Below are 20,828 nucleotides of genomic sequence, written 5' to 3'. Positions count from 1 at the left end.
CAAGCCTGGGTGACAATAGCAAAACTCCATCTCAAAAATAAATAAATAAATAAATAAACCTGAAATAACTTTTTAATAGAATATAATCATGGAAAAATTATTTAACCCCTTTGAGTCCCTTTCCTTACCTACAAAATGGTAATGATATGGCCAATCTCATAGAACTGGTATAAGAATTAAATAAATATTTGTAAAGCACTCTGCCAGTAGATTGTAGATGTTCGAAGTGTTGAGTTCCTTCTTCTTATAAAAATTGCTGTCAGAGTCACAGAGTTAGGAGACGAAGGTGAACAAAAGCTGAGGTACTAGGATTCCCTCATCCCCCACAAGGATACCCTACTTGCAGACCGTAACTCCCTCCCAAAGTGTAGGATTCAGATAGGAAGTAGGATAGATGAGTAGTGGCCAGATCATGTGGAGTTAAGAGCAGCCTGGTCAGTAAAGGAATTCCATTTTTTTTTTTCTGTTTCTCCAACTCACCAGGCTTGTTCCTACCACAGAGCCTTTGCACTTTCTGTTTACTTTGCTTGGAACACTTGACCTTCAGATGGTTACTTGGCTCACTTTCTCACTTTTTTCATGTCTCTGAAGGTGATCTCTATCTGCATTAATTAAAATACCATTTCTTTAACTACTAGACACCTCCTACTCCTCAACTCCTCAACCCTTTATCTTGATTAGACATTTTTCTTTCTGTTTCTTATTTTTGTTTTTGTTTTTTGTTTTTTTTGTTTTGTTTTGTTTTTGTTTTTGGTTTGAGAAAAGGTCTTGCTCTGTTGCCCAGGCTGGAGTGCAGTGGTGCAATCACAGCTCACTGCAGCCTACCTCCAGGGTTCAAGTGATTCTCCCTCCTCAGACTCCCAAGTAGTTGGAACTACAGGCGCCTGCCACAACACCCTGCTAATTTTTTTTTTTTTTTTTTTTGTAGAGACAAGATCTTCCTGTGTTGTCCAGGCTGGTCTCAAACTCCTGGGCTCAAGCAATCCTCTTGCCTAAGCCTCCCAAAACACTTAGATTACAGGCATGAGCCACCATGTCTGGCTTGACTTTTTTTCTTTTTTTAATATTTAAAAAAAATGTGTGGGTACATAGTAAGTGTATACATCTATGGAGTACATGAAATGTTTCAATAAAGGCATGCAATGTGAAATAAGCACATCATGGAGAATGGGGTATCCATCCCTTCAAGCATTTATCCTTTGAGTTAGAAACAATCCAATTACACTATGTAAGTTAACACTTATCAGTACCTGAATTTATATTACATATGATTGTCTATCTCTTCCGCTAGAACATAAGCTCCATAAAGACAGGGATCTGGCCAGGTGCAGTAGTTCCGCCTGTAATCCCAACACTTTGGGAGGCCAAGACAGGCGTATCACTTGAGTTCAGGGGTTCAAGGCCAGCCTGGGCTACATAGCAAGACTGTCTCAATAATTTTTTAAAAGAACAAAAGTGGAAGAAAAAAAGAGAAACAAGGGTCTCATCTGCTTTGTTCACTGTTTCCCCAATACCTAGAGGAGTGAATACCAAATATTAGGTATTTAATACATAATGAATAAATGAATGAATGAATGTGGATATTGTTACATAAATGAATGATGCTATTCTAAGATCAGTTATCAGCACTGTGGATTCCTCAGACTGCTGTCTTAACGTATTTTTTTTTTTTTAGACGGAGTTTTGCTCTTGTTGCCCAGGCTGGAGTGCAATGGCGTGATCTCGGCTCACTGCAACCTCCGTGTCCCGAGTTCAAGCGATTCTCCTGCCTCAGCCTCCCGAGTAACTGGGATTACAGGCATGCGCCATCATGCCTGGCTAATTTTGTATTTTTAGTAGAGATGGGGTTTCACCATGTTGGTCAGGCTGGTCGTGAACTCCCAACCTCAGGTGATCCACCAGCCTCGGCCTCCCAAAGTGCTGGGATTACAGGCGTGAGCCACCGCGCCCGGCCTTTACGTCTTATTTTAATTGCTAAGTGTACTTTCAGCATTGCATTAGGATGCTCATAAAGCATGAAACCAAATGACATATTCAAACAAACTGCAGAAATATGAACTATTCTCTAAAATTGTCACATTTCACTTACAAAGACGAATGTTCACGTCAGGACAGCAGGGAGAACTTTAAAACACAGATCTGATTTTGTCATGGGTCTGTCCCATTCTTCAGTGGCTGCCATTGCCTTGGGCAATTCTCAAAGAGCTCCACCCTAAAAGTCCCTTGCAGGCTCCTATCATCATCTCCTACAGAGAGTGCCTGTTTATCCACATAATTTTTTTTTTTTTCTGAGACAGTCTTGCTCTGTTGCCCAGGCTGGAGTGCAGTGGTGCGATCTTGACTCGCGGCAACCTCCACCTCCTGGGTTCAAGCGATTCTCCTGACTCAGCCTCCTGAGTATCTGGGGTCACAGGCATGCACCACCACACCCAACTAATGGTTTTTTTGTTTTGTTTTTTGTATTTTTAGTAGAGACAGGGTTTTACCACGTTGGCCAGGCTGGTCTTGAACTCCTGACCGCAGGTGATCTGCCCACCTCGGTCTTCCGCAGACCTGGGATTACAGTCATAAGCCACCACGCCCGGCCTCCACATAATTATGAATAGCCTTCCCTTTTACTCTCAAAAGTGTCCTGGTTTGAGAAATGGTGTATATAGTCACCCCACCTGTATGTCCCTTTTCCAGAAAACCTTCATTCAAGGCAAACCCATGTCTTGGCAGCTCTCCAAAATGAAGAGGCTCTCTTATACCTTTCTTTGAGCAATTTTCCCTCAACCTAGGATAACCTTCCTTCTTCCAGATTCCAACTCTAACATCAACGCCTCTAGAAAGGCTTTCCCAGAACTTTCACCATGTAATTCAGATTAGGCAAACACCCCAGGGCTACTTTGGAATTGCCTGAGGAGCTTTTTAAAAATACAGTTTCCTGGGTGAGGTGGCTCAGGACTCTAATCCCAGCACTTTGGGAGGCTGAGGCAGGAGGATTGCTTGGGGCCAGGAGTTTAAGACCACCCTGGGCAACATAGCAAGACCCCATCTCTACAAAAATAAATAAATAATTAAACACACAAACAAACAAAATTTTAAAATAAAAAAGAAAGGCTGGCATGGTGACTCATGCCTGTAATCCTCACACTTTGGGAGGTTGAAGAGGAAGGCTCATTTGAGGTTAGGAGTTCTAGACCAACCTGGTCAACATAGTAAGATCCCATCTCTATAGAAAAAAAGAAAAAGAAAAAAAATACAGATTCCTGGCTGGGTGCAGTGGCTCACACCTGTATTCCCAGCACTTTGGGAGGCCAAGGTGGGTAAATTGCTTGAGCTCAGAAGTTTGAGACCAGCCTGGGCAACATAGCAAAACCCTACAAAAAACAAAAATTAGCTGAGCGTGGTGGTATGTGCCTTGTAGTCCCAGCTACTCTGGAGGGTGAGGTAGGAGGGTGGCTTGAGCCTGGGAGGCAGAAGTTGCTGTGAGCCAAGATCCCATCACTGCACTCTAGCCTGGGTGACAGAGCCAGACCCTGCCTGTCTTGGAAAACAAAACAAAACAAACAAAACAAAACAAACAAAACAACAACAAATAAACAGATTCCTGGGCCCTATCACCCAACCTTTGGGATGTAGAAAATCTAGGGTGTGTTCCAGGAAATCTGTTTGCCCCTCCTAATTGTTCTCACAACATCTTCTGCATATTTTGACAAGTAACTATCTCTCTATTATGCCCAATTTGCCGATCTGTTTCCTTCAGGTGACTTTAAATTCCTTGGGAGCAGGACCCATGACCCTCATCTTTAGCCAGTGTCCAGTGCCTAGAATGGTGCTCAACAAAAGATTCATGATCAAATAAATAAAAATGGCAAACATTTACAGAGCACTTACTATGTGCCCAGAACTTTACATATGTTTTTTGTGTATTCACCTCCTTATTTCAGAAAAGTTTTTTTTTGTTTTTTGTTTTTTGTTTTTTTTTTTTTCAGACGGATTCTCGCTCTGTCACCCAGGCTGGAGTGCAGTGGTGCAATCTCGGCTCACTGTAACCTCCGCCTCCCGGGTTCAAGTGATTCTCCTGTCTCAGCCTGCCAAGTAGCTGGGGCTACAGGCACCCACCACCACGTCTGGCTCATTTTTGTATTTTTAGTAGAGACGGGGTTTCACCATGTTAGCCAGGCTGGTCTCGAACTCCTGACCTTGTGATCTGCCCGCCTCGGCCTCCCAAAGTGCTGGAATTACAGGCATGAGCTACCGTACCTGGCCTATTTCAGAAAAGTTTTTCACCCTCAGGAGCATAACAGCCCAAAAGAAAAGTGATATTAGGGATATTATCTCTTGAAAGTCTTTCACAGTTTCATGAATTATTGAATCATTTCTTGGATGGGCACCCAGTGCGCCTTACAGGGGAACTCTGTAACCATAACTGGCAACACAAATGGTATCATTCCTACTTGCAACTCTTTCTGTGCATTTTGTGCTTGGCCATCACATTGTACCTTCCAGTGTTTTGTTTCCAACTCAGACCTCTTTAACAAAACAGCTTCTACAATGCCTGGGGATGAGAACAAGAATGGAACTGCTTCATTCTTTTAACCTATACCTTCCAACTCCAAAATGTAGTGCTCTCTGTGAACTTCCTATAAAATTAAGGAAAACTTATGAAAGGGCTCATGACCTACAAAGAGCTTAATGCATTTTTAATGTACAATTCTGGTAACAGTGTCAGCTTATAGATTTCCAAATGACGGTCACAATTGTGATTTAGAACAGACGGTCAAACCACAGAACAGAGTCAACAGTATTTTCTCCCATCCCAAGAGGCTAACAGAATCCAAGGGACGTATCTGACATCACCTAAATTGGTAAACAGCTCAAAACAATCTTAATTAACAGTTTGCTGGAACACTTAATGACAGAAAGCATGCCTCAGTAGAAACTGGTATTCATAGGCTGCTCTCAAATTATTAACCAGTTAAGAAGATGGTTTAATGCCCTGGAAAATAAAATACTCAAAATTAGGAATTAGAAAATCTTGCTTTTGTTCAAACTCTGACACTGGGTGAACTTGGGTAGTAATTTGAAATATCTGAATCTATTTCCTGCTCTCCAAAATGATGTCTAAGTTATCTTTTTTTTTTTTTTTTTTTTTTTTGAGACGGAGTTTTGCTCTTGTTGCCCAGGCTGGAGTGCAATGGTGCCATCTCGGCTCACCGCAACCTCCACCTCCTGGGTTCAAGCGATTCTCCTGCCTCAGCCTTCCCGAGTAGCTGGGGTTATAGCATGAGCCACTATGGCCAGCTACTTTTATATTTTTAGTAGAGACTGGGTTTCTTCATGTTAGTCAGGCTGGTCTCGAACTCCCAACCTCATGTGATCTGTCCGCCTCGGCCTTCCAAAGTGCTCGGATTCCAGGCGTGAGCCACCACACCCAGCCGGTTACCTTCTTTTAGCTTAAGTGTGTACTGAATGCAATGGGATGGGGGTTGGGGGGCTTAATTATAAATGACCAAACATTTTGGATTATGATGAAATAAAAATAATCTTTCAATATATATCAAGAGATTCAGCTGGTGAAAGTTAACGACTATCATGTATTTTGTTACCAGAGTTAATGTGGCAGGTGATTTTTTTTTTTTTTTAACTAGAAATATTAGTGCTTACAACACAGCAAATCATAGTGCCTCTGGGTAGGAAGGCTTTCTTAAATCAACAGAAACATGCAACATTGTGAGTTCAAAATTGTTGAACTATTTTTTACGTGGCCATCTATGGTCCTTAGCGTTGTCAGTCTTCTGGAATAGACTTCGAAAAGAATGGGCAATGTTTTAATCATTGCTTATCATCTAGTATAAGCAACTCCAGTAAGGAAAGGCTCCATAACTGAGACTCATAAAGCAAGCTAAAATGCGATCACAAAAGTTTCAGCCTGAACTAATCCAGGTTAGGTGTAGATGCCAACAGGCACATTTATTCTGTATTTTTTTTTTTTATCTTCTGTATGTTTCTTTGATAGAATTTATTTAAGGACTATGTTCATTTTTTCGAGAAAAGTTTTATAGTATGTGTGTATTTTTTGGAGGTGCTGGAAGAAGACAGGCGAGAGGTTGAAGAGGAGGAGACAGTATTAAGCTTCTGGGAAGGAAGCCCACTGCTTCTCAAGTTACCATTTGTAAACCCTTTACCCAGTTCTGTTTGGGCTATTGTCCTGAGTAAATCATCCATTGAAAATCAAGCTCTTCAGCTCATTATATATTCTTCATCTGAGGTGACCAGAACTATTTCCTGAAACCTGGTTTGGGTGCTAATTACCTGCTCAAACATCTAGTAAATACCTCTATGGATTTGTCATAGGAAAATTTCACTTTTTTATTTTCCTTAAATTGAGCACATTTATCACAAGTTCCCTTTCAAGTTCCTAGTCGTGACAATAAACGCCTTCTAAGTAGAGGAGCCCTTGCTCCTCTGGTCACTGGAAAGTGATTCTCATTCCTCCTCAGCTACCCTAAGTCATAGCTTACAGGCTCAGCTGTAGAGAAAAGTTTACCAAAGTAAGCCACATATTTCTGTAGAGAAGTAAGTTGCTTTTTCTTCCTCCAGGTCTCTTTCTCTCTCTATCTATTTTTCCTCTTTCCCCGGTGAGGCAGGAACTTATTTTTACAAATACCCTAAGAAACTTATACAAAAAAGAACTAACACTTACAGATATTTCTGTGCCTTCAGATTTTAAAATAAATATTTCTGTTAGCCATCCTTCTATCCTAACTTCTCAAAGGAAAATCTCAAAGTCATAGCATATGATTTGTCACAGTGATAAGATGATATTTCTATCCATTTTGAAAAGAATTATTTTACTGGGGAAAAATGTTTATGCATATGTGTGTGTGTGTGTGTATAGTTGGTTCAAACACAAGTTACGTTGCCTTTTCTTTCCTTCCCACATCTAAATAAATTTAAGTTCAAAGGAATGAATGTAGGTGTCATCTTTAAGAAAAATAATCATATAAAACCAAAACAAAACCAAGACAAAAATGTAAAACAAAACCGCTAATAGAAGCCGTATTTCAATCTTGTATCCCTGGGAAAGAACTGTAAGACTGGAAATTCATCTATTTCATTCTATGTCTGTTGCATCCTGACTAGGCAAGATTTTCCCCCCCTTGCCTTAAGAAAGCTGAAGGTGAAGACTGTCTCTATGTGGCACTGTGGTATAAGTGACCGCTGTTGTGGAGGAGAAAAGCCCATGAAGCTTAAAAATTTTGCAAAGAGAAAACAATCCTCCTGCGGACCACAGTAAATAAAATAACAGCAGTGGGGTGATTTGCAACCATGTAACGGGGCTTTTGTCTGGGTCTATTTCTCTGTGCCTTGAGGGTTTCTGTGTTCCTTCTCTGCAGGATCTCAGTGTTTCGCCCCTCCATTACAAAGGCCCAGGGCTTGAGCCCCTCCTCCAGCTGTTCACCCCCAATCTTGCCCATGCTGAGGCTTACTTACAGCAGACTGAAGAGTTTCAGTGGGGTGCAGGGCACTGCAATTTAGGATTTCTGCAGTACAGGGTGAATTTTCAAGAGTGTATCAGAGAGGGGAGCCAGACTTAAAAATAGCCTTTACTCATCCTATTAACCATTTCATTGCTGAACTGGCTTGTAAGGCAGGACCAGCAGGTTTTTTTCCTCTAGCAAACTCCAAAATTGCTACAGCTGCCTCTGACAGTATATATAAGGCAACACTTCACTGTGTCTTGGATAACAGCTGAATAAATGTTATGATTCACTACAGAAAGAATTACGGTATTTAAAAAATTATTGTATTCTTCTTTACATGGGGTTTGAGGGTGGAAATGAGGGAAGGGATTAGAGAAGCAGGGGGAGAGGGAGAGTGAAAGAGAGAAGAAAGAGAGAAATCTTGGTGAATAGAGAAGTAAGGAAGCCTCTTGTTCTGGTTCGTATTGATCTTATTTAAGCATGGGGAGAACTGATGAGTCTGTGATTATTTTAATGACCATGAAACCTATGCATTCAAAGAAATAAATGAAGCTATGTAATCACCTTCTAAGTAATATCAAAGAACTATGGAAAGGACTAGGGGGAGGGCCATCATTGTATAATAACATTTACATCATACAGGGCTCTGCAGGCAAAGGTAAACTAGGGTTGAAGTACTGTATTTCCAGGGAGACAAGAGCCTACAATTCAATACTCTGTGGCTGTGACCTATCTAACGCAAGGAAGGGTAAGGCATTGAGCAATAATTGTTTCTATTTTGGTATTTCGGCAAGGGAAACACTGATGTTTGAGGTCTCTGAGTGGCTTATAAAGCAAGCAAAACTTTGGAAGTGCAACAACACAGACTATATAAACAGTGGGCAAATAGAGTCAGATGCTGTCTTTCAATAGGCTTTAATTTTTAAATGATAATGAAAACATACTTGTTTCAGTCAAAAAGACAAACTTCTGATTATCTTAAATAATGTGGCGTTATTTTAAAGTGACAGTTTAAAATAATGTGATTGCTTGCCTAAAGGGAGGTATTAAGAAATATGAGACACGGACACTGCCCTCAAGACTAGCAAGAAAGACAGGACAGGTGCACATAAAAAGATGACTAGTGCTATGATGTTGTTTAATATGAATTCTAATCAGTTGATAACAAACATTTGTGGTTTTAATGAACTTTCATGTTTAACAGGCTATGCAGCTAAGAGGAAAGAGCCTCAACTCTGGAATCTGACAGAGGTGGTTTCCAATTCTAGTTCTTCCTCTTGTTAGTTATGTAATGCAGTAAAAATTGCTTTAAAATTGCTTAATGTTTCTGGGTCTCAGTTTCCTTCTCTGTAAAATGGGATACCATCACCTGCCTCCTTAGGTAGCTGTGAGGATTAGAGAAAATAATAAATGGAAACCACCTGGGTGTATTTGGGCATATAATCATAATAGCTGTTATCACTAATCCCGTTACTCTAAATAGGCAACAGAAATTCTTAAAATGTGAACCACAGAAAAATAAAGCCTAATTTAAAACTTTAAGCCCTTCAAACCTTAAGGCTCCTGATCATGAGTTTGTTATTATTAAAATGCTGCTACAAATAGGTTTGCCGGAAAAAGAACAGGACATTCAGTTAAATTTGAATTTCAGATGAAAAACAAGTACTTTTTAGTATATGGCCCATGCACTATTATACGAAAAAAATTGTTTGCTCTTTATCTGAAATTCCATAACCGGACATCTTGCTTTTTATTTGTTAAATCTGGCAACTTAAGTATAAACAGTAAAGACCTGAGTATATTTAATTCCTGTCTTCTTTAGCCCAAGTCCCTACTGAGTGAGGTAACAGGAAAGGAATCCTTATTTCAGAAAGTGAAAAAAAAAATGAAATTAATATCATTAAAACTTTTTACATATCCAGAATATAATTTGTCAATATAAAAGATAAAAACAACTGCCATTTTCTATGTGACAGTTTAAAAAGTGAGTTTTGGTTGTTTTATCATCTCTCACCCAAACCCCAGCCATGTGCTGTTTGTAGATTCATTTGGCTGGTTCTGAATCTGACTACTACCAGGCCTTGAAATGAGTTTTGTTTTGCCTTTCCTTTCTCCAGCGCAGGGCTCCACAGAAAACTTTATTACACAGAGAGACCTGTGGAGCTGATTGTATACTGACAAATAAGACACCCAAATTGAGATACTTTATCAAAAAGAAAGGTTCTTTCCAGCAAAGTGGTTTTATGTAAGTAAGGGAATATGTCTGCTCAGAAAATGTTTAGGTCAATGCAGTAAATGTAAAATGACATTACAAACATGTGTATGACATTTGCATTTGTTTAACACTTGATATTCCTTTGTTATTTTGTGTTTTCCAGATAGGGTGACAGAGTAAAGGCCTTATCACTTCAATATTGAATGTAAAAATTACAGTATAATAAAATTCAGAAAATTTCATTAACATAAAGTTAATACTGTGTACCATGAGCTTTGAGCTTTTAATCCATGAGTTGCTACTTATGTACAGAGGATGTTAATAAGTATTTTTGACTTCACTTTGTCAACAAAAGACAGCATACTAAAGTTTGCTTTCACACATATTTACTTGGCTTTGTAGTAACATGGTTCATAATTGACATGCTTACATATAAATTCATAAATGCTATTAACTGATAAGAAGTAAAAAGACTTCAGAATAAAATGAGAATTTTATTTTAGTCTTTAAAAATGGCAAAAGTTTAAAAGTTGAAATTTTTGCCTCTATTCTATTAAGTTCCTTTATTCGTCACTGACACAGATGTATTCTCTTCATTTTTAAATTTTTCTGATACCCCAATATTTATTTAAATGCTACAAATATATTTCTAAGTACATTGTAAAGACTGGTTTTGAAAACTTTTTTTTATATGTTATCCTATCAAAGTTCTTATTTCGTCTTAACTTAGAGCTTAAAACAATGTAATCCCACCAAAACCATGAAAGCAAACAAAAATCAGAACATTAGAACAACACATTTTCCTTTTTGAAGGGCAGAGAAAAATCATGGGTAATTCAGGCCAGTTGATTTCTAGAGAACTCTAGCTATCAGAATGACTTTGTTGGGAGCAGCCACCCAACAGTCCTGGCCATTACATGTCAATCTGTCAAACCAACAAACAAAAACACCACAGGCTTTAGCACAAATGGCATATGACAGATGCAGATGTGGCTCTGAAAAGAATCCTTTGCTTTTGAAACACCTGCAAGAATTCCAAAACAACTGGCATGCCTTCCACTCTGCCATAGCCACTTTCCTGACCCTGAGTTCGGAGTGGTAAAGGAAAAATGCCTAGCATGTACAGTATTCCACTCCAATTGGGAGAGCAGTGGGGGGCTGATGAGGAGCAAGTACAGTGTTGATATCACAGTGCCATGCACCTGCTTTGGATGTAAAAAGAAGGAGTTTATTACAGAAACTGCAGCATTTTTCAGCTTCTCATTAAGCAGTCGTGGGCAAATTCAAGTGTGTTTTCTTTTTATTAGGTTAACCCATCCTGAATTAAAAGGGCCTATTGAGAGGTGTTTTTTCTTTTTTTTTTTTTTTTTCGTCCCTCCCTTTCCCAACAGGTATATTGTCTTCCTTTCAAAATTAAATTGCTTCCCACATTTTGGTTTAGGGAGATGAGCAATTTGCAGTACTGTTGCAAAGCAGTGTTTCCTAGATAATAGACAAAAAGTAAAATTTATTTTACACTTTAACAGACATCTTTTAATTTTAAAAAGGCAAGCATCCTCCAAATACCTTTCTATTCTATGATTATTTTTATGTCTGAAAAATATATTACCAAAGAGACATAATTCATTCCTAGGGAATAGTCCCACTGTGTGCATTTTAGCTGATACCTTTTGAAGGATCATCCTCATACAACCAGTACCGTTAAACAATAACCAACATAATTTTTTAAGGTTATCAGTTGGTAGAGGAAAGTTCCCCTGTAACCCAGCAATTTTGGTTGTCAGGGTCAGTTGTTTGATAGTATTTTTCACCTCTTCCTTAATAACATTGTTATACTATATATACATACTTACAAAATAGCATTTCTTGGGTTAGCAGTCAAACTGTGAATATAGATAGGACATTACTATGTTATCAGAAAGAATGTTAGAGAGAGCAGGCTGCCCAGTAGCAAATTACGAAGTTTTGGCTCCCAAGAATGAGATGCGTTGTTTGTTCTTGCACACTGCAGCTGCCTCCCCACCCCGCCCCCCCTTTTTTGGTGGTTTATTACACACAAGCTACTAATGAATGGGAGCCGCTGTTTTACAGTACACCACACTTACAGGACTTATCTCTAGGCCTACCACAGATTTGACTGATCAACAGCAGGGCACCGCCATCATAATTCTTCCTAGAAACAGGAGTATAAAAAGGGGTTTGTTGGAGGTTGGCTGGGTCTGCAGAGAATCCTGCCCGCAGGGCTTGCTGATGCCATCACTAGCTGTTATGGTCTTTGGCCTAATAAGGTACAGAAACAAAGATTGTTCACTTATTCAAGAAGACTAAAGCACCAGAATGATGGAAAGTAGAGGCAATAGGGCACATATCCAAGTGGGATTAAGGCCACAGTGCAACTTTATAGGGCTGTCTGGGTGGCAGAATAAGGATCTGCAGCTGAGAATCCAGTTCAAACATAATTTATTATATGTCATTCATAGTTAGAGGTAGCTGACATTAGGAGTTAAATTGTTGCATTGTGTGCAACTGATTTTGATAAGTATTTTTGTAAGCTTCTGACATATTATAATTCAGAAACAGAAGCAGAAGGTAAACAACAGACCGATTAAAAAAGCAGTGATATCTAAGGAATATCTCTAGAAAGAGCCATGGTGGTTTATTTATTTATTTATTTATTTTTGTCTTCTGCTTTGAAGTTGTAATATGTCCTTCACATTTCTAAATGTTAGCATTTTTCTCATTGCAGTAAAATAGAACAACTTGCATCTTCTAGTTTTTCAAACTTTCAGATAAACATCAACAAAATAAATTCACCTTTTTTCCCAACAAAGCAAACACACAATCCTGTTTTATACAAGAAGAAATGTTAACTTGGGGAAGTCATTTGCCTCAGTCCTAAAGTCATTAAATAATCTAGCAGAAAATAAATTTCTGGAGTTCAGCCTTCTAGTCTTTTCATTATACTTTCCCAGTCAATAATGGGAGTGTCGCAAGACCAGCAATAAAAAAAAATTAATAATAAAGGATTTAAGAAAAATTATTTCCTCTGTTTTTGGATTCCAAATACTGCTAGAATTAGAAATATAAATTATTAAAAGGGTATTCTCACAATGAGCCCTGTGCATTTTGAAGTAGTTATACAGTAGTCATTGTCCAGAGAAAGGACTATACTTGGCTGAAACCACATCACGTTATAAATGGACTGTATGTTCTTAGAGCACAACATTTTATTTATCCTGATTTCAAACCATTTAAGCATTTAAAATTGGTGTCTTAATTTCATTTTTAGTTTTTTTTTAACTTTAGTTTTGGGGGACCATGTGAAGGTTTGTTACATAGGTTACGTAGGTAAACTGATGTCATGGGAGTTTGTTGTACAGATTATTTCATCACCCAGGAATTAAGTAAGCCCAGTATCTTTTCTGATCCACTCCCTCCTCTCACCCTCCCCATCAAGTAGACATTAGTGTCTGTTGTTTCTTTCTTTGTGTTCATAAGTTCTCATCATTTAGCTCCCACTTATAAGTGAGAACATGCAGTGTTTGGTTTTCTGTTCCTGTGTTAGTTTGCTGAAGATAATGGCCTCCAGCTCCATCCATGTTCCTGCAAAAGACATGATCTCGTTCTTTTTTGTGGCTGCATGGTATCTTAATTTTATGATTATCTTTAGCACTTAAGACATTGCCAGGCTTACTATTTTATTCCATCTTTTATTATGTTCCTTTATATCTCTTCACTCATGCCCGCTTTGGCAGCACATTAACTTGTAGTTGCCTGGTGCTTATTTCAGAAAGCAGAAGAATGTCTTGTTGTGACATAAGGACCACAGTATTTGTGAAACTATTCTACATCGAATGGGAAAATTTGAGGTTAGACAGCATGGAACTGTGTTAAACTGGTTCTTTTCTGAAACCTCTAGGAGTTAAAAAATTTTTTTTTCTTCCCTTAGCCTGAAGATGTATTTTCATATCCTTGGCCTGTAAGGCGGGGGGTGGGGAAATACGTGTTTAAGATGCAGTGCTTATTTGTAACTCTTTAAGGGGAATCTGGGAGCATATGGCACATAAGAATCTCTTACTTACTGACTATATGACCTCAGGCAACTTAGTAAACCTCTGTGAGCCTCATTTTAATCATTTATAAAATGTGGGATATATTATACCCCTTTCTGCATCCCTTATTTTATATTCCAAGACAAAATAAGATATTAGCAATTGCTTTAAAGTGGAAGCACCTGGAAGCAACCTACATGACCATTAACAAGAGAAAGGTTAAATAAATTCTCATTCAACCCTACTGCGGGATGTTACATAGCTGTTACGAAAACGAAAATAGATCTATTGATGTATTCCCTCTGACATATCGTGAAATGATAAAATACATACAGTAAAATCTCATTGCCTATAAGAAAACCCTGAGTATACATGTATATTCACAATAATAAGAGTAGTTGGCCGGGTGTGGTGTCTCACACCTGTAATCCCAGCACTTTGGGAGGCCGAGGTGGGTGGATCACCTGAGGTCAGGAGTTCGAGACCAGCCTGGCCAACATGGAGAAACCCCGTCTCTACTAAAAATACAAAATTAGCCGGGTGTGGTGGTGCATGCCTGTAATCCCAGCTACTCGGGAGGCTGAGACAGGAGAATTGCTTGAACCTAGGAGGCGTTGCAGTGAGCTGAGATCCCGCCATTGCACTCCAGCCTGGGCAACAACAGCGAAACTCTGTCTCAAAAAAAAAAAAAAAAAAAAAAAAAAAAGTCCTTAACCCTATAAAATGCTTACTGTGTGAAAAGCACTACTCTAAGTAGTTCACATATAAACTTACCTAATCCTTACAATAACCTAATGAGATACTATAGGTTGAGGATAGCTTACCTGAAATGCCAGAGAGCAGAAGTGTTTTGAATTTCAGACCTTTTTGGATTTTGAAATATTTGCATATACATAATGAGATATCTTGTGGATGGGGCCCATGTCTGAAACATGAAATTCATTTACTTATACAAGTAACCTGAAGGTAAATTTTACAATATTTTAAATAATTTTGTGCATGAAACAAAGTTTTGACTGTGACACATCACAAGATCAGGTATGAAATGTTTCACTTGCGGTGTCATGTTGGTGCTCAAAAAGTTTCAAATTTTGGAGCATTTTGGATTTTGGATTTTCAGATTAGGGATATGTCCTGTGTGCTGTCGTCATTCCCACTTTTATAGATGAGAAAACTGAGGTCATATATGTAGAAGTATTAATGGTAGAGCTGAGACTCAAACCTTGACAGTCTAGATTAAAAGTCTATGCTCTTAACTACATCTGTCTATCATCTTTCTTTCAATTCATAATATTCATCTTTCTCTCTGAAATCTGGAAGGATACACACTTCCGGGAAGGGCACTTTCACTTTTTATTCTACATATCATTTTCACTTCTGTTTGCATACACTTTTGTGTTGTTTGAAGTGCTATAGGCAAGTTTAGAGTTATGGTACTGCAGATATCTGATATACAGCTGTAGCAATTATAAAGAAAAAGCTTTGGAAACAAGTGGTCCTTAAGTGGGTATTGAAGGCAATGTCAATAACTTATTTTGGATAGAGTCTTTCTTTTTTTTTTTTTTTTGAGACGGAGTCTCGCTCTGTCACCCAGACTGGAGTGCAGTGGCGCAATCTCTGCTCACTGCAAGCTCTGCCTTCTGGGTTCACACCATTCTCCTGCCTCAGCCTCCCAAGTAGCTGGAACTACAGGTGCCTGCCACCACGCCCAGCTAATTTTTTGTATTTTTTAGTAGAGATGGGGTTTCACTGTGTTAGCCAGGATGGTCTCGATCTCCTGACCTCCTGATCCATCCGCCTTGGCCCCCCAAAGTGTTGGGATTACAGGCGTGAGCCGCTGAGCCTGGCCAGGTAGAGTCTTAAATATGCATATTGTTGCATCTTTGAGGGCAAGAGGTGTGACACCTTTGACAGCTTTTTCTTTTAATTGCAACACCTATTTCTTTCAATAGAACCCACCCCATATGAGTGCTCAAAAGTTTTGTTTACTGACTGAAAGAAGCCTATAAGTAAAAGACTTCTGTTAGGGCAGAGCTATAGTTTGAGGATACATAGCAGAGCAAACTTAAATCGAAATTGAATATACGATTCCAAACAACTAGCCAGTGCTTTTCCCAACTTGATTAACCAGCCACAGATAAAAACAAGTGTTTCTAGATGGGCACAGTGGCTTATACCTGCAATCCCAGCACTTTGGGAGGCTGAGGTGGGAGGATTGCTTGAGCCTGGAAGTTCAAGGCCAGCCTAGGTGACAGAGTGAGACTCCGTCTCTATTAAGAAAAAAAAAAGCTATGTATGGTGGCACACGCCTGTGGTCCCAGCTACTCAGGAGGCTGATGAGGATCTTTTGAGCCCTGGAGTATGAGGCTGCAGTGAGCTGTGATCACGACACTACACTTCAGCCTGAGTGGCAGAGTGAGACCTCATCTCAAAAAAATAAAATAAAATAAAAATGAGTGTTTATTTTACTCTCCCAAACCTTTGGGTTCATCCCCATTATTTGCTTCAAATTTTATTTTAATTTGATGTTCAATATATTTCAACCTATTTCCCCTAAAAAATATTACTTAGGCCTGGATTTCCAAGCTTTAGGCCTAGGATTTAGTTTCCACTCGATTTAAGATTAAATATTAAGAACAGTGGCATTTATAACAGTCATCCTTGTTCTGAGCTCTTGTGCTTTACATCACCAGAAACTTTTTTATTAGTTTACTATTTTGATTATTACAGGATGACTCTCATGTTGCTAGAATGTATTTAGTGTGTCTTTATTTCCTGCTTCTCTGCTTCTTTGCCTTTTACTATCTTTTTATCAAAGATTCTGAGGTTCTTTGTATAATTGGCTGATACTTCCTGATTGCAAGATATCTCTGTGGGCTTTAAACATATTTAAATGTATTTCTAAACTTTTCATTCACTTGCATAAGTATTAATGTAGGGCTTCTGAAGGAATGGCAGAGTTAAAATTTTTTTTTCTTCACTTAGACTGAAGATTTATTTCCATATCCTTGGCCTGTAAGGAGGGAAGTAGGGAAGTACATGTTTAAGATGCAGTGCTTATTTGTAACTCTTTAAGGGGGCTCTGGCAACATATGGCACATAAGAAGTGACTCATGCAATATCTTTGAAAAAGAGTGATTGCTTTTTCATAAAAGTCTTCATTTTAATATGTTTAAAATGTTAAACATATTGCAAATGTTATTTCACAAATAAGAGAACATATATCCAGAGGAGGATATGGAGGCACATAGAGGCAGCCAGATCTAGGAACAAAATACTAGATTTCTAAAACTTGCTTCTCTTCACTGAATTTTAACTCTTTAAATGTTTTATCACTAGTAAAATGTTTTCATGGCACTTATGATGATAGTATTTCCTTAGTGAATAAAGCTATAGAATAACCTATTAAAGTAGATAATATTCAGACTCATATTGCCCTAGGAACTTTATTTTGAATCCATTAAATAATTCTGTTTTTTTTTTTTTTTGAGACAGAGTCTCGCTCTGCCGCCCAGGCTGGAGTGCAGTGGCGCCATCTTGGCTCACTGCAAGCTCCACCTCCTGGGTTCACGCCATTCTCCTGCCTCAGCCTCCCGAGTAGCTGGGAATACAGGCGTGTGCCACCACGCCTGGCTAATTTTTGTATTTTTAGTAGAGATGGGGTTTCACCTTATTGGCCAGGTGGTCTCGAACTCCTGACCTCAGGTAATCCACCTTGGCCTCCCAAAGTGCTGGGATTACAGATGTGAGCCACCACCACGTCCGGCCTCATTAAATAATTTTCTAAGAAATATTCTGCATAGTCTCACATTTCTGCCTTTCCCTTCCACCTGGAATAAGGTCCCATAACTGTCTATCACAGCCCTACCCATTCTTCAAGCCCCACTTTCTCCAGCTCTCTTTAGACCTCTCCATATTTTTACAGCTGCTTGTTCACACCTTTACCATATCATTCTGAAGAGAAACTTGTATACATGCCAATTTCTCTTTCTTGGAGAGCTGGGACCAAATCTTGAGCTTTTTTTTTTTCTGTTTTGTTTTGATTTCTTTTTTATTTTATTTTATTATTTTTTTTTTTGAGACAGAGTCTTGCTCTGTCGCCCAGGCTGGAGTGCAGTGGCGCAATCTTGGCTCACTGCAAGCTCTGCCTCCCGGGTTCACGCCATTCTCCTGCCTCAGCCTCTCCGAGTAGCTGGGACTACAGGCGCCCGCCACCACGTCTGGCTAATTTTTTGTATTTTTTAGTAGAGATGGGGTTTCACCGTGGTCTCGATCTCCTGACCTCGTGATTCGCCCGCCTCGGCCTCCCAAAGTGCTGGGATTACAAGCGTGAGCCACCGCGCCCGGCCCTGTTTTGTTTTGATTTTAAAATTCCAATCCACACTTCCTCCCAGAACCTAGCACATCATTCCGTGATGGCAGGGAGTTGGTTTTATTCATCTGTGAACAACTTAGAGAAATGCATCATGCCTATTAGAGAGGGCTGTCAATTATGCTTATTCTATGAACGGCAGACACCTGACAATACTCACCAGAAACAGAACAGCTCTAGGTTTTGCTGGTAAATTAAATCCTATAACCACAAATTGTATTTGTCAGCACTCGAATATACTGTAGTCACAATATTAAAAGACAGAGAAAAATCTGGTATAATAAAAACCAATACCCAAGTCATTGACCAAATGTTTTACTATCCATTGTGATTTTCTTTTTTGAGATGGAGTTTCGCTCTTGTGGCCCACGCTGGAGTGCAATGGTGCCATCTCGACTCACTGCAACCTCCGCCTCCCAGGTACAAGTGATTCTCCTGCCTCAGCCTCCCAAGTAGCCAGGATTACAGGCATGCGCCACCATGCCCAGCTAATTTTTGTATTTTTAGTAGAGATGGAGTTTGTCCGTGTTGGTCAGGCTGGTCTTGAACTCCCGACCTCAGGTGATCTGCCCGCCTCAGCCTCCCAAAGTACTGGGATTACAGGCGTGAGCCACCACGCCTGGCCCTGCATTATGATTTTCTAAATAGACATGGATACATACTTTTAGAAGAATACAGAACATTTTTATGCCTATTGACTTGCTTAAAAACTTTATTAGGAAGAATTCTTACCATTCTAAACAAGTCTTATTTTGCCAAAATTTATTCATCTGTCCAGATTGATAACAGCTTTGTGGGGGTTGGGGGGAGGAAGAGAAAGAATGAACATATATTAAATATTTAATACCACAGTATATTGGACAGGGGTGGAAAAAAGTGAGAAATCTCTGATCTTTATTCAAATTTTTCAATGCTAGCTGGTATTGTGCTTTTATGTACTTACATACAAATTATGTGTAGCAATTTCACAAAATTTCTTGTCAGATTTCTAAAAATGCTCTTTTTCTTTGCAACACAAGAAGTTAACATAACTAATCAATAGTTTAGATGACTTAGAAAGACTACAAAGATAGCAAGAGGGAAACTGCCAGAATCTGTAACATTTTAAAAGTTGATCATTCAGTATTGGAGTTTCATTGTCAGAAAACTCTTGATACTGTACTTGAAGGTTTTCTGACTTGATGCAAGTTTAAACTGAAATGTTTCATTGTTCAGCACCTCAGTTTGGCAAAATATATTGCATTAGATAACCCCTTAACCCAAGCTGCCCTGCATTTTAAAACAAAAACACCTAAAAACTAATGAGTAACGTAGGAAAGAAGGGAAGAAAAGAGAGGAGAAAGAAAAAAAGGAAGGATAGGGAAGAGGGACAAGAAAGAAAGAAGAAAAAAGAGAAGGGGAAGAGAGAGAAGGAAGGGAAGGAAGGGCAGAAGGAAGGAATGAGGAAGGGAAGAAAACTTGTTTTGAACAGCTGTTAAAGAGACACATGAACAAAATGAATGAGATTGGTAATATAAGAAATTATAAAATTTTGAAGATTATCTAAACAAACATAGCTATCAATATAAGAGATCTTATTTTTGCATTTCCTAATTTGCACACAAGTGGAGCAGACACTAGAAGTTTGTATTTGGAGACTTGAACATTAACCCGCACATCAAAATGAACAATCCTTAGTTTAATGTCGTGTTTTTGTAGAAAAACTTTAGTACAAAAAAAGGTTGTAATATGTCATTATTGATACCAGAACAGTCGCTTTTCTTTTTCTCTACACTTTTTTATTTTGTCTAATGCTAACAAGCTTAACTAGATTTTTCTGGCTGCTAGAATAATTCAAGGGCAAAAGCATTAATTTAAATATATATAAAATGACTAATTTAATTTTATATAATTTAAGAAATAAAAAATAAGAATTTCCATATTAACATCTACACTGCCCACATTACATGTTTAAAGCAATATAATTAAAAACCTAAGAAGAATAAAATAATGTCATCTATTTGTATTTCTTGATTTCTGTAATGTTTAGATAGGTTACATTAATGTCAGGTTAATAATCCTTTTATTATTCCCAGAGTATTTTGCAAACCTTTTTTTTTTTTTTTTGAGACAGGGTCTCGCTCTTTCGCCCATCCCGGAGTGCAGTGGCGCAATCTCGGCTCACTGCAGGCTCCGCCTCCCGGGTTCACGCCATTCTCCTGCCTCAGCCCCCCGAGTAGCTGGGACTACAGGCGCCCGCCACTGCGCCCGGCTAATTTTTTGTATTTTTAGTAGAGACGGGGTTTCACCGTGTTAACCAGGATGGTCTCGATCTCCTGACCTCGTGATCCGCCCGCCTCGGCCTCCCAAAGTGCTGGGATTACAGGCGTGAGCCACTGCGCCCAACCGCAAACCTTTTTTTTGAACACAAAAAGCAAAAGCCTAAGAGAACAAAAGTAGTTCTATATGACTTTGTTTATCCAGACTTGCTAAAATGTTAAAAGATTTTAAAAGTTTTTTAAAATTGAAGGGAAACCTCACCTCTAACACTCAAGAGCTTTATCAATGGCATGTTCTCAAATAATTACTTAATATGCAGAATCTGCTTCTAAAGTCTTATGCTATATTTTATTTTGAAATATAGAATCTATGTTTCTTATATACATGGTTTAAATTCCAGGTAGTTATTTAATTTATATAGAGCTTCCCATGTTTAACTTTTGGAAATTAAAACCGTC

General features: G+C 38.8%; 1 long non-coding RNA gene across 1 annotated transcript; it reads right to left on the bottom strand.

The window, feature by feature from the left end:
* Positions 1 to 18,442: 18,442 nt before the first annotated feature.
* Positions 18,443 to 20,828, bottom strand: LOC134733131 (uncharacterized). Its single transcript, XR_010116668.1, has 2 exons — positions 18,844 to 20,828; positions 18,443 to 18,751 (listed from the first exon to the last, which is right to left on the bottom strand). It is a non-coding gene; the product is annotated as an uncharacterized lncRNA (long non-coding RNA).

Source organism: Symphalangus syndactylus, chromosome 17 (assembly GCF_028878055.3).
Source record: "Symphalangus syndactylus isolate Jambi chromosome 17, NHGRI_mSymSyn1-v2.1_pri, whole genome shotgun sequence".
Lineage (NCBI taxonomy): Eukaryota > Metazoa > Chordata > Mammalia > Primates > Hylobatidae > Symphalangus > Symphalangus syndactylus.
This window is presented reverse-complemented; position numbering and strand designations above follow the sequence as displayed.